Source organism: Uloborus diversus, chromosome 6, assembly GCF_026930045.1.
Source record: "Uloborus diversus isolate 005 chromosome 6, Udiv.v.3.1, whole genome shotgun sequence".
NCBI classification, from domain to species: Eukaryota; Metazoa; Arthropoda; class Arachnida; order Araneae; family Uloboridae; genus Uloborus; species Uloborus diversus.
Genome location: NC_072736.1, coordinates 42,446,686 through 42,455,545, shown reverse-complemented (window position 1 = coordinate 42,455,545; position 8,860 = coordinate 42,446,686). Strand labels below are relative to the sequence as shown.

The 8,860-nt window shown below is 35.6% G+C and overlaps 1 long non-coding RNA gene across 1 annotated transcript; it reads left to right on the top strand.

Moving 5' to 3' along the window:
- The first annotated feature begins 608 nt into the window (after positions 1-608).
- Positions 609-8,507, top strand: LOC129224460 (uncharacterized). Its single transcript, XR_008580693.1, has 4 exons — positions 609-730; positions 1,298-1,354; positions 5,887-5,993; positions 8,120-8,507. It is a non-coding gene; the product is annotated as an uncharacterized LOC129224460 (long non-coding RNA).
- The last annotated feature ends 353 nt before the right edge of the window (positions 8,508-8,860 follow it).

Sequence of the window (8,860 nt, the reverse complement as noted above, 5' to 3'; positions counted from 1 at the left end):
ACGCCTACACACACACGCGTACACACACAGCATTGCATACACAACACACACTAACATGCACCCACACACATGCGTCTACACAAACACACACACATGCGCCTACACACACGCGCGTACACACACAGCACTGCATACACAACACGCACACACATGCACCCACACACATGCGCCTACACAAACACACACGTGCATTCATACACACACACGCTCGTGATTGCGAAAAACATAATTTGAATTCAAGATGCCAAAAAATCAAATTAATATAATATTTTTTTCTTTTTTTTGTGTTATAGGGTGTATTTTAATTAGTTCACTGCATTGCTGTCCCCCCCTCACAATTAAGCAAAATTATTTCCACCAAAAGCGGTAAGTACATCTTTGTAGAATTAAAAACATTATTTAATTTTCAAAACAATGTAACTAAATGCAATTAAAGTTAGTAAGGATGAAACCTTGTAATACATTTTCTGAAACCTTTCTCACAGTCATAATTTATTGCAACAGCAGGGGGAAAAAATGCTCTCATTTTCAGAATGTAGATTTGTAAGGAAAAAGTTCTTTTTAAACTGCTATCTACGAAATACGGAGGGGGGGAGAGAGAGAGAGATTAAGAATATGATTTTATAAATATTATTTATTTATTTTTTTTCCAGACACATTTCCGTGAAGACGCAATTCTGTCAAACATTAAGCTGATTTTTTTTACTGAAAACAGCTGAACATTCCATCTGTGAGTATTAGTCTTCATTCAAACTCTTTTTTTTCCAGTTCATATTTCCAAAATTAATATTTGACGAATGGTTTTTGTAAACCTAATATACAATAAGGCAGGAGCATCATTTGCTAAAGATTTACATAATGCATGCATCATACTGAGCAGAATACAGTTTTGAAAATTTTTGTTTTAAGACTAAAATATACTTTTTAGCCTAAAAACATTCATAATAATTTTCGTGACAATATTTCTTGCCGGAAAATCTGTTCCTTTTCACGTGTTTTATAATGCGAATTTTTAGCTAATGAAGAAAATAATGAATAATTTAAAAAGTAAATGAATAAATACGTAAATAAGCTCATTCAGATTTATAAATCTAGATTTTTCACAACCAAGGCAAACGTTTTGAAACGAATTAATGACAATAAAGAGACATTAATAATGATGAGCTTCTTTGCACAATATTTAAAGTCGATTTAATAGTGTGGTGTTTGTTAACATTTATAATGTCTCACAAAACACAAAAGAAGTTCAAAAACGGATGTCTTATTCAATACAAGTCTTTTTTATTTATTTTTTCAGTGGAAAAAATGCCTACCGATAGACGAAAAGAAGAGCATGCTGAAGGCATATTCATTTGTAAGTCAACCGTTTTCATTTCTGTTTATTTCCCCCACATTTGTTCTAAAATGAACTCTATCACTTAAAATATTTCAAGTGGAGAAAAATATGCATAGAGCGAAGATGATTTTCAAAAAAAAAAAAAAAGTTGCATTGCTCCTTGTTGGTAGAAAGGAAATCAAAAGGATGTATTGAAATTTAAGGATTGAACGGAGCTGATAAGAAACAACCAGACAGTATAGACAAAAAAAATCTATTATAACATAATATCATATTATAGCAGAGCTGTCAGACACTGACTTCTGTTCGTACTTTGTACAAAATCAAAAGTTATACACAAAAAAAATCAATCAATTTTAAATTACTCGGACCGTCTTGTTGAAAAAAATACGTATACATGGTGCGATCCAAAAGTAATGAGCCTCGAGTTATACTAACGCATGCACACCTCGCAGCACGCTCAGATTGACAGCGACGGTGGTGGGGGTTGTTGGCTTTACAGCGAAACACAGGTCAGTTGCCTCCCAGCTTTCGGAGCGGTACCATCAGCTTTAACAGTAACCCCAATACGGTGGTACGTGACATGGCGATATGGAAAGTTCGTCAGAGCCACACAAAGAGATTAAATTTTGCTTCCGGTTTCCTTCCCCAACGTTCGCAATGCTTCAGCAGGCGTTTGGGACTGAGTGTTTGTCTTATTCCCAAGTAGAAAAGTCGCACGATGCCTTTCGTAAGGCCTTTAAGTGATTGTTGACGAACCCCAGTCTGGACGCCCGTCCTCGTCCCGTACTGACGTAAATATGCAACGTGTGTGTGAATTTTGAACACGGAATGGTGTTTGAGTCTCTACCAAGTAGCAAAAGCTCTGAACTTATCGGAAACAACTGTGCAACGCATTGTTATACGGAGAAGTTGGACATGCGAAAATTCTGCACGAAACTTGTGCCGAGAGTTCTGACTGAAGAAGGTTTGAGTCAACTCTCCCGTGTTGCCCTAACCTTCCTACAGTCCGGGCTTGTGGCCTCCTGACTTCTTCTTGTTTCCAGTATTGAAATCAGCGCTAAAAAGGGAACTTTTTGACTCCATCGAGGACATCCAAGTTTATGTCAAGGTAGCCCTTGCAGATATCTCGAAACAGGACTTCAGGCATGCCTTTGAGTCATGGAAAAGCCGCCTTCAGAAGTGTAGTGCTGCAGGAGGTGCCTGTTTTTTAGACTATTAGGCAGTTGTACCTATCAGCTCAATAAATCTGTGTTTCTAAACGAAGGCTCATTACTTTCGGATCGCACCATGTAAAAGGGAAATGTTTTCAAAATATCCGGCGCCATAACACGACTTGGCGAGAAATTTTTCACACAATTTTAACGTTTGCATCCATCTACGAATCGTGTGAAAAGATGTTTTCCATAACTGTCATGTGGTTTCCTGCTAAGAGATAGAAGCCGGACGTTAAACTGATGCATCCCCACATTCTTTTTTTTTTTTTTTTTTGCGTGTAAGATCTTAGGACACATAGATAAAAAACTACATTATTGAATCTCAATCGGTAGTTAATTTAAACTTACTACGAAACGGCACGACCTTGAGGGTCACGGATCTGCGCGAAATTCTAGATTTAGGTCAAAACCCACAAGATATCAGTCCAGATAAAGAGGTTTGACTGCATAGGCCCTAGTTCGGCCGTAATGAGGGTCCAAAGTTTCTAGTTTGGAAACGTTTTTAGTTCTCTAAAGGAAAAGCAATGGATTTTCTTTTAAAATCAACTTTTTTTACCATTTTCTTGATATTACATTGCAATATCGCCCAACTGAATGCATTTACAGTATAGAGTAAATTTCACCGCTCCTACGTTGTACTAACAAGAGACGCGACATATGTTAGGAGAACAAGTATTGTGCCAAAGTTTCAAATTCCAAAGAAAACGCTTTTGCAGTTCCGGAGTCAAACAATCTAGTACTTAAAAATTGGAATATAATTTCAAATATACCTTCTAAACATTTGACACTGACTTAAAAAAGAAAAGTAAAATGTACTTCTCTCATCTTAAAAAACTAATTGATAGTATAAAATTGGTACCAAATTCATTTTCTGTAATTGTTATGCGTCATTTTTCAGTCGTGGGTTCACTTCAGTCGTGAGCTTCTATTAGGAATATTTCAAACTCAGTAATTTAGCCTAATATTCTAGCCAGCTAACAATATGCAATACGTAATCATGATGTTAACAACAAAAAATTTTAAAAATACCCAATTTATTAGGTGAATTTTAAGTTGTTACTTAAATAGTGATTTTGTTGTGGCATAAATGCATCTATGTTTTCATGCGCATTATTAGAAACCGAGTCTTGATATCCTTAAATTTCCCCGTACAGACCAATGTTAAATTATTTTTGCACTGTTGCAAATTGAACGGAAAAATTGTCAAACCAAAGAATGAAATACGAAAAGAAGGGACCCTAGCCGAGATATGTTTGATCAAAATAAAGTTTGTTCGAACAGGACTATTCTCTCAAAAATGATGGGGAGAGAGCAGACGCATCGACGAACTGACAGACACACATTTTCTGTAATTTAAACCCATACCTATTTTTATGCTTACTTGATTTTAATTAATATTATTTATACCATGTATCAGTGGTGGCTCGTGGCTTAATTTGGTGGGTGGGCCCGCTGTTATCAGGGGCGCCCTGATAGAGGTCATTGTGGCCTCCCAAAAGTTTCTTTAATTGGCAAATTTGGAGTTCATATAGCTTTTCAGGCCTAATTTATCTTCTAATTATGTTTTAGTATGTGTGCATGCTTTATTTATATCATTCGGTGAAGTTCGGAGTTTCATTTTGTGAATTGAGAACTCAACCACTCTCCTCCCATCCCAAAAGGTCAGGTTGCCTCTGACGATTGTATAAAGTTTTCTCAAGAAAAAGGAAAACAGGTAAAATGAAGAAAACTAAGGTGGGCGTGCCAAATAATAAGGCAATGAAGACCAATAAGCCCCCTCCCCTCCTTTTTCCCATACAGAATAGCAAAAATTAGATTGTGACTGGGATCATGCAGCAGCATTAACTTTCACTTTAACATGTTTCGTTATTATATGAGATAGTGGAGAAGCAAAAGGATGTAAGTGAACATTTTCAAGTTTTGAGTAAAACGCGTTTAAAGATAATTTCCTAGGTAATCTTTCATAGATTTTTTTTTCTAAATCATTCTGTAGAGCAGCACCTACCAGGGCTACTAGTGCTATCTCTTGCCCTAAGACAGAGGAAAGGTTCACCTACCATTTGTACAGGTTATCTCCAAATTTTTAATTTTGCCACTTACATCCCTTTGCTTCTCACTGCCTCATATATATCAAATTACGAAACTGGTAACTAATTTTTCTAGAAACAGTTTACTTAATTACCAATATATTCTTTTTATAAGAAATTTAAATTACTTTTAATTTTTATTGTGTAATAATTTAGGTTTGCTAAGCGATAGAATACGCTAGCGTAGAGAAGGTATGATAATAAGGCCAACACGATTAAGACTTATTACTTTAACCAAATATCATAGCTTATAAGAAAATTGAAAAAATCTCACCCAATGAAGATTATTTTAGGTGCAGCTTTTAATTCAAAAATTTAAATTCTTATTATATTAGCACGACACTGAAAACCAACTGAACCTAAATTCAAACTGAAACTTAAAAAATGGCAAACGCCTTTTCGAAAATAAAATGTCTATTCAGAAATTTCGAGAATGCGCTCTAAGTTCCATAAAGAAAAATAAACGAATTAAAATGGACATCCCATGTAATGAAATGAGTGGGAACCCAAAATATTGTAAACCTCAGTACCTCATACTAACAGCTGTTTAAGATTAAAGAGAAGGAAAAAATGGATTAATAAATCAAGAGAGGGAGAGAAAGAGAAAGCGATGAGAGATCTTTTCCTTTCCCCGTGGGGTGGGCTCCGAAAATTCTGCCCATAGCCTCACTGAAACTTGGTATAAGCGACACGAGACGAGACACATTTCTCCCATTACTTCTACTATTGCTATTGAATTAAGATATTTTTCGAGGGGCAGGAATGGAGCCGGCCCATGCACATACGCATCGTTCGCGGTGATGTCGCTTGCCGCTTTCGTTACTTTGATTTAATGTTCGCAGTTGGTTAAGTTGTGGGCCGCCGTTAAAAAAGCCTAAAGAATTATTCTTAAAGCGCTGTCGCTATTTGATAGAAAAGGAACACTTTTTTTTTTCTTATATTAGCGATTAACAGAGTGCTAGAAATTTAAAATCAGTTTCATGCCCTGATTTTATTTAAAACTGAAACACAAAAGACATTTTTAAATAATCTAATTATGCACTATTTTGTCGGGTGGGCCCGGCCCACCTGGCCCATAGTAACGAGCGCCACTGCCATGTATTAAGCTTTCTGCCCAGCTTTAAAAAAAAAAAAAAACGGAAAAGTAGAATAAAACATATCAAATTTCCCATTATATATTTTTTTTGCTGTTTATCTATAAAATAAATGTATAATAAATTGCTTGCTTAAGATTTCCTTTTTCAAGGTGGTGTTTTGCTTGGTATATTTTTCATTATCCTGCTTGCATTTTTATTCCGGATGCTCTGTTCAATTCGGAGGGAAAATGATGATAAGAAAACGAAGTGTATAAAGGTAAGCTTCGAAGCCATTTCAAAGCAGATATACACAAATGACCTTGAATTTTATATAGCCGCCTGCGGCGGGTTGATGTACACCGACTTCGGCGACACATTTTGAGAGCATTGTCCTCCTCTTGATACCTACGTCAAGTGACTAATTGAGTGTGGGAAAAAAAAAAGAAAAAACCATCAGTTTTTTAGTCCAAGGACACATGAGTGCCAAACCTACATCAATATATAAAGGCCCAAGAGCTTTTTAAGCACATCAAGGCAGGTAAGCAAAGTTCACTTGGAGGACGTTTTAGAAAGTTGCAGACATGCCTTTGAAATAAACTATGCAAATTTTCAGTTTTCAAGACACAAATCATGAGGAGGACACCTCAAAAAGAAAAAAAAAATGTGGTCTCCAAAATGGCCTCCGATGGGGGAGTAGCCTAAACATGGCAATTCGTTTCACAAAGCTGATTCACCATTTTGGAGCCCTTTAATTTTATTCATTCTAGATCTTTGGGATTTGGGTTTTGAAAGCTGAAAATTTGTATGGGTTAGTTTCAAAATCATGTCTGCATCTCTATAACATTTCGTTCCAATCGGAGTAAGTCGGGTGGTGGCGACGAGGTCACTGACATGGAATGACTCGATGATGTTTAGTTTTTGATACACCTTTTGCTACCTGTTTCCTGCCAAAGCCTGCGCGACTCAGATTAAATAATAGGGAACCTTTCTTATCTGCTGCGAGATGCTTACGTAGAAATTTTTTTGTCCTTTATACTATGACGTAGGTCTAGCACTGACGGGCTCTTGCCTATGAAATCAATTTTTTGTTGCATCACTATGCAATGCATGGCAAAAAAGACAATTCTTACTGCGCACGGAAAAACTAAAGGAAGACGATTTTCTTCTTCATAAACGTGTTTTCCTCCTAAAAAATGGAACTAGAACTTTTACGCTCTGAGCCAACCGACCAAGTTTTGTCCGAATTCTTGCATTCTTGAGACACCGCAGTAAAGCTTATTGCTTTCCTTCGATTGCTTTCCTCTGAAGCAGTTAGCGCTAAAACAAAAATAGTAGTAATTCAAATATAGGGGGCATATGTATACCAAATTTTGCTCAGATATACAGGGTGTCCGAGAAGTCTTTGACACATTTCAAAAATTCGTTAAAAAAAATAAATAAACGAGATAGAAAGTAAAATTAAATTACATTTATTACCTCATATAGTAAAGTTTTTTTAATGCAAAATTGGCCGCAAAATTGCAATGCAAAATTGGGAGCGGGAATTTTTAAATCGAGAATTCCGAAACAGGTGGATCGGACGGTCCCATCCAGTGGCCACCGCTTTCTTTCTTTGGGGATTCGTCAAAGACACTGTGTATTCCACCAAAGTGCACAACATTTCAGTTCTTTAAACATCGCATTACAGCTGCAATCTCACAAGTTACAGAATCAATGCTACAACGAACTTGGTCAGAAATTGGTTATAGGATGGATATTCTTCGTGCGACGAAAAGGCTCCACATCGAGGTGTATTGATACGTTTAAAAAAAACTTTACTATGTGAGGTAATAAATGTAATTTAATTTTACTTTTTCTATCTCGCTTATTTTTTTTTTTTTTTACCGAATGTTTGAAATGTGTTAAAGACTTCTCGGACACCCTGTATTTTCAATGCACCAGTTTTTGAGCAAGACTGACCACAAAATCGTACACACGCATGTGCAGATACATTTTTTAAAAAGGTCAAAATAGATTTAGTACACGTCACAACGTGTATGTAAACATGATGAGATTCGAAAATTCTCACAAATGTAATAATTTCTTCTAATCATTAGATGTAGGAGCATCTGAAAAAAAAAAAAAACCAGGCAAGTAAAAAAGGCTCTTGGTGGAGAAAAACTTACAGGCCTGAAGTAGACTTCCGATGTTTTTTTTATTTTTTATTTTTATAGAATTTTGAGATACTATTTTTAAAAGATAGAAACCGATTCGCAAAAAGAAAAAAAAAAGGTTTGAAAAACCTCGAGCAAATAGGATAAAAATTGTTTTTTTTTTTTTCTAAATACTTTCCACTAATTTCATAAAATTAAACTGTCTCAGTATCTTTATGTTTCAACGGTAAATTAATATTTAATTTTTCAGTGACACTGCCGATGCAGACTTCTCTTCAACTGCCATTTCATCAGAAGCATTATTCAAAACAGATGACAGTTTAACTGAAAATGTGAAGAGGAATAGATGCTGAATTCACAAGAGTACATTATTATGACGTGTGATAATGAGGAAGTCCGTGCACTTCAAATGAAAGATGTATATATTTTGGGGTGTTACACAGAAACCTGCTATCTGATACGATAAACCCTGGGGGAAATCATTTACAACTACAGTAAAACCTCGTTTATCAAGACTAACTGGGACCAAAGGCAATACGGATGCACGAATATTCGGATAATCCCAGTAATATAGGACATGAATGAAACAGATTCTTAAATAAGCAGACTTATCTTTTATTACAAAAAAAAAAAAAAAAAAAAAAACGTTCTGTAATAAATTTACATGAGATCGTTTCTGGCAAACACTTCATCATTTATAGTTCTACATTTGATCCAAATAAAAAGCAAATATTTAGTGCATTAATTGTTCCGTTCTTGCTATTAAAATTTAAAGTTATCATTTAAATGAATATTATTTATTTGCAACTCTACACAATTTGATATGGATAAACTGGAGATTCGGATAAAAAGAGACCGGATGAACGAGATTTTACTGTAAATTTACAACGACCGTTGGAGAAGCACTACATTAATTGATTTATACAACTGTCATTCTGCGTGAAGCGAAGAACGCTTATTTTTGCATTAATCATGGCCGCACTGGAAATCG